General features: G+C 36.5%; 1 pseudogene; it reads right to left on the bottom strand.

Annotated features, from left to right (window-relative positions):
- Positions 1-3,490: 3,490 nt before the first annotated feature.
- Positions 3,491-5,765, bottom strand: LOC147280438 (zinc finger BED domain-containing protein DAYSLEEPER-like; annotated as a pseudogene).
- Between the last annotated feature and the right edge of the window lie 235 nt (positions 5,766-6,000).

Here is a 6,000-nt window from a genome sequence, read left to right as displayed (position 1 = left end):
GCATCACTGACTCTGCTGATACCGAGTCTGTATCTGTTGGTTATCGTGTCAGGCTCTATGGAACTGATGCTGAGGTATCCATTTTGTACTTCAATATATTTTCCTCTGATCTCTTTAGATCTTCTGATTGTGTTCGAAATTGTAATTCAAAATTATCTAAACGATCTACAATTTTCCAATGCATGCATTTGATGCATTTAGAAATGAGCATGTTTATGTGTATGTATCTCCTATCCAGAAATGATGAATGGAATGCGTATCAATTCCTTTTTTCATTAGTAAAAGTACTCAAATTTCTGGTGGCCATGAAGTGTTTTTCAGTGAGTTTAGAATTCAGTTGTATTACCAATTAACTATTAAGAAAACCCTTCTTTGGTAGCATATTTTCTGATCTTGTTCTTCATCAGCATGCTTAAAGAATTGTTTCTTGATTTCTATTATTATTCGTTGTTTGTACAATTGCCCTTTGTTGTGATAGTTGAAAAGAAGCTTCTACTAGTTCTATGAGATAAGAAATTTCTGAAAGATTTAGTTGATGCTCCTTTAAATGTTGTAGAGTGATCAGTTGTTGGTTCCTTTCCAGTGTGCGAAAGCAAGGATTCGGGGCAATTTTGTGAAATTCTACAGGTGAGTTGCTCCTTGGCAGGCCAAGCCACTAGAGGGTCTGGCTTTCTGCATTGGAAACTCAAGTTATGGCTTTTCTGAAGCCTGGAGGGTCTTATTTTTTGGGTACACTCTACACTGGAGGGTCTTATTGTTCTTCCATGGTGGAGTCTGATTCCCGCTACATACTGACGGTGACTGTCTTTCCATGGAAGGCCCCTGGGTGACTAACATTCATGTATTGTCCCTTGAGAATGATATCAAACGGTAGATTATATGCATGCTAGTATTTGTTAAACTTGACATGTTGATGTAGAAGTTAGGAGACCCAGAAAAACAACATGATGAAAAATATGTAGCCTGAGGATGCCCAACAAGATATACGAGTGTCTCGCCCAACAAATTAATCAAGATCGTCAATCGGAACGTAATCTGCAATCACAAGCAAGTGCAAAACAAACAACGTAGGGGGTAAGCATAACATACAATCATAGCTTCCCTCGGGGGACCCTAGTTGGGTTTGAAAATAGTATGTAAAATACTTAATAAATATAACAAGTGATAAAACAGTTTGAAATGATTCACCAACAAACCAAAATTAGAGTTAATTAATCGTTGAAATCTATGAAATCTTTGATGATGTGCATGCAACTTCTTAAAATATTTATAGGATTCCAAAATATCATACCTGATAATTGATCACTAATGGCCACACTTGGTAATGTAGCGAGAGTATCCTTTACTATGGTAGTACCCCTTAAGCTAGCCTCCGTACAAGGACAAATCGACTAACTTATCCGTACTTACTTCTTCTGGAAGTTTAAGGGATCGAAACCCAAGATCATCGTTTTCCGTGACCATTTACTCTCAGATCATCATTAACAATATCAAAACGACATAACAAATGCATACAAAAATGATGCAGAGTTCACAGGCAACAATATTTATTATCATACATATATGCACAAAATAGTTCTAACAGTAAGGGTGTGAGAATTTCTCTACCTAGTGTACAAGCTTAACCTCTATCTACTTCTATAGCACCAATGTCCTTAAATCCTTTTCTGGAAAACTGGAAATCCAAATCCGATAGAATACCGACTTTAGTCAAACGGTAATTTCGACTGAGTTTCGGCATAACCTTCCCTTTCGGTCATGTCTTCCCAGAAAATTCCAGAAACTAGTCTACTAAGACTAATTTTCTGTATTTTCGGGACTTAGCTAGGATTTCTACTTAGAGTCCAATTTTATTTGTAAGTGTGGAGGTTAACCAATTATAGTCCAACAACATGACTAGGTCACTACGAGGGAGACTGGGGGATCAGTCCCAGTATCATTAAGCTGGCAGAGCAACAACAGCCGATAATGACCTCGACATCACGTGTTCGGTAACCTTAATAGGGTGACCTCAATCCATTATTGGATTGATTAATTAACGAGTAACTAGTCATACAAGCAAAGTAAATTAATCCAACTTATACTTTATTTGCATGTGTTGATGCTGAAAAATGGTAAAGCAGTCAACGTTGAGTCAAACCACGTGGACCCATTGACCCACCACTAAGTGGATGACACGTTGAAGTGAGGTAGGAACAAGTAGCTGGGTCCAACTAGTGAATAGTGGAGAAAGAATAATATCCAATGCACCCTGCGCAAGTACACAAAAGTGAGCGGGAAGGGCACCGGTGTGGTACCGGCCGAAGCTCCTCCGACGCGCAAGTCAGTGTTCAGAGAATCTGTGAGCAGAGTGAGTGAATAGTATAGTAATGATTGAATTTTTTTTGTGACAATAAAGTACCTCTTTTATAGTACTTTTGGAAGAGTGTCAACCAATCCGGTGATGACACGTCTCCCTTGTAATGACTCGCACTGTAGGAGCGCCACATGTCACCTGTCTCGTGGATCCGAATGAGTCGACACGGGTCGGGGCCTAGGGGGCTGGAGCTTGAGAGGACGGAACCTAGGAGGTCAGGACCTAGGAGGCCGGAGCCTAGGGGGCCGGAGCCTAAGAGGTCAGGGGCTAGGAGCCTAGGAACTTAGGAGGGGCTTATCCTTTGGGCCTAGGCCCAACAACATGATGTTAAGCCTTATGTGACTTGTCGTTCTGCCAGATAATTAGTCATACGAACAGAAGTTCCCCAAGTTTCCGAGCAAAAGATACTTCTTGGTTGGGAACTTTGTACACAAAGACGTCCAAGTAGACCTAGCAAACGGGTCGTTTTTTGCTGGTTCGTGTCAAACACGACACGACCCGTTAAGCTTAATGGGTTGACACGACACGACCCATTAAGTAATGGGTGACAAAACCCCCAACATGAACACGACACAAATTAAAACGAATAAACACGACACGACCCATTAAGTAATGGGTGACAAAACCCCCAACATGAACACGACACAAATTAAAACGAATAAACACGACACGACCCGTTCTACCCGTTAAGAAAATTAATATTTTTTAAACAAAATTATACTTAATATATATCTTACAATACTTACAAAAATTACAGCCCAAAATTCAATACATGCAACATTCCAAAATAAATAACAGCCCAAAATTACAGTCCAAAACAAAATTCAATACATATATAGAATGTTCCAAAATAAATAAGCAGCCCAAACCAAATTTAACAAAACACTTCAAGGGGAAACAAAATTTAACAGTGATCAACAAACAGCCCAAAATTCTCTAATTCTCTAACACAATCTTCCAGCCATGAATAGAACACCACTTCAAGGAATGATTAATGCCACATTGCCACACCAAGAACTTCTCAAATTCTCCCCTGAAACAAAACATATATATGATACATAACCTTTCAATTCAATCAATCAATATAAATGCATATAAATTACAGCCACAACAATAAAAATACAGCACCTTTCATCAATCATCAACAGAAATGGTATTAGAACATTGTTCAGATCTGCTTCCACTATCCTCAATAGTCAAATTGAAAACATCTTCACTAAGTACTTCCAAGTCAGCATGTTCTTTATCAAAAACTAAGCATAAAAAAAAAAATCAATTACAAATATAACTTTATGAGAATAAAAAAGAAACATAACAGTATAATGGTATGTAAAATTTACCTCCCTTGCCAAAAATCCAATCTCGAGTACATAACAAAGCTTAAACATTTTCAGGCAATAATGAACTGCGATATTGATCTAGTACTCTACCACCAATACTAAAGGCTGATTCGGATGCAACAGTGGAAATAGGAATTGTTAGCACATCACGAGCTAAATTAGAAAGAATAGGATAACGAAATTGCTCCATTTGCCACCAAGAAAGAACATCTAACTCTTGCTTTCTGTCTAGTCTTTCTTCATCAAAATACTTATCCAATTCAGTTTTTGTACTTGAAGCTACACCATTGTTATAACTATTATTAAAATCCTACAAAGGATTATAAAAAACATGAGATTATCAAACAAGCACTTATAAAAAAAGACAAACAATTATCAAACAAGCAATTATGAATTATATAAAGAAAACCAGCAATTACCTCAAAAATGGTGTCTCCATCTTCCGTGTGACTAGCTGTCTCATTCCTTGGACGATTTGAATTAACAAGATGAGACAAATTTTCCATGTACAAATCAAAAAGAGAAGACAATGTGTCACTAACACTTTTGAATTCATAAGAATCTTGACCATAAAGCTTGGTATAAGCTCATTCTACAAACTGCAATTTATAACGAGGATCCAAAATAATTGCAATTGCAAGAATTAAACTGTAATCTGACCAATACTTTTCAAACTTTAAGTTCATAGAAGTTCCCAGCCTTCTCATGAAATCATCCTTATCTTCCATGGCTGTTTTGATACTGTGTTGGATTATGAACACTTTAGGAAAGAATAAATTTGATGTGGGGTACTTTGTTCCAGAAAATAAGCAAGTAACTTCATAACAATACCCCAAAAATTTTGAAATCTTTCCTATTTTATCCCACTCTTCAGTAGAAGGACAAAAAATGAAACTTGAATCACTTAATCTTAGATTGATAAAAGCACGCTGATAAAAAAGTGCACTGTCAAGCATGGTATAGGTTGAGTTCCACCTAGTAGGCACATCTTGTGTTAAGCCTCTCCTATTACCTGCTATCCCTACTTTTGCAACACATTCAAAGAACTTTTGTTTCCTCCCAGATGAACCCTTAATGTATTTGATGCACTCACGAATCTTTAAAACAGAGGGATTAATTTCTTTAAGTCCCTCTTGAACTATCAAGTTTAAAATGTGAGCACAGCAGCGAACATGAAAGAATTTACCATTCATTAATAGTAGACCTCTAAAGTTCAATTGGTTTTTCAAATGATCAACAAAACAATCATTTGCATAAGCATTATCCAAAGTAATAGAAAATAATTTCTTTTCAATCCCCCAATTAGTCAATAATGAATTAATTTTTTCACACAAAGCAACACCAATATGTGGAGGGGGCATATGACAAAAGTTTAAAATCCTTTTATGCAATTTCCATTCTTGATCAACAAAATGGGCTGTAAGAGTTAGGTATCCATCAGTGGTCAAAGAAGTCCATAAATCAGATGTTAAGCAAATCCTTCCTGGAACCATACTTAACAAATTACCAAGTTTAAGTTTTTCCCTTTTGAACATCCTTAAAACACATGCCTTAACAGTATTTCTACAAGGCAGCTTGATATCAGGAGATATATATGCAAATAAAGCTCTAATGCCCTCATATTCAACAAAGCTAAAAGGTAAATCATGTTTGATAATTGCTTCTATCAATAAATCTCTAAATTTCTCATGATCAAATTTTGGGGAACGCAATCCAGACTGTGATATCATCAATTGCTGCAAATCACCATGTGTTTTCTTAGGACAATTTTTCATGTGACTCAACATATTACCCGTCCCACATTGACTATCACATATATATATCACACCACATTGTCTACATTTAGCACACTTTTTTTTATCTGGTTCCATAGGCAATGGTTCAAACAAAGTCCAAGCAGGAGATCTTAATTTTCGCTTACCTACTGCCATGCCTCTTGCCTTTTTCTTTGTAGGGCTTTTATCTGCTGTATCTTCTACATTTTCAGCACTTTGACCCACATTGTTTCTCACTGAAACTTCACCAGACTCCTCATCAATATTACTTATAGGACTAGGATTCATCTGCATTGAACATTTAATAAGCTAGTTATATATAAAAACAAAGAGCCAGATTAACAAATTCCATCAAATATTGAACTAGTAAAAACCATGTGGCTAGCTAGAAATACTCCAATCAATTCCATTCAAATATTGAAATGCTTATATATAAACTCTGCTCTGCATATAAATATATTCATCATAAGCTAGGTAATATTCCCAACAGTAGATAATGTTCATACTCTCCATACAAATTACACAAAGA

This window comes from Dryas octopetala, chromosome 7 (genome assembly GCF_963921425.1).
Source record: "Dryas octopetala chromosome 7, drDryOcto1.1, whole genome shotgun sequence".
Lineage (NCBI taxonomy): Eukaryota > Viridiplantae > Streptophyta > Magnoliopsida > Rosales > Rosaceae > Dryas > Dryas octopetala.
Note: the sequence above shows the minus strand (reverse complement) of the source record. Positions and strands in the feature narration are given on the sequence as shown.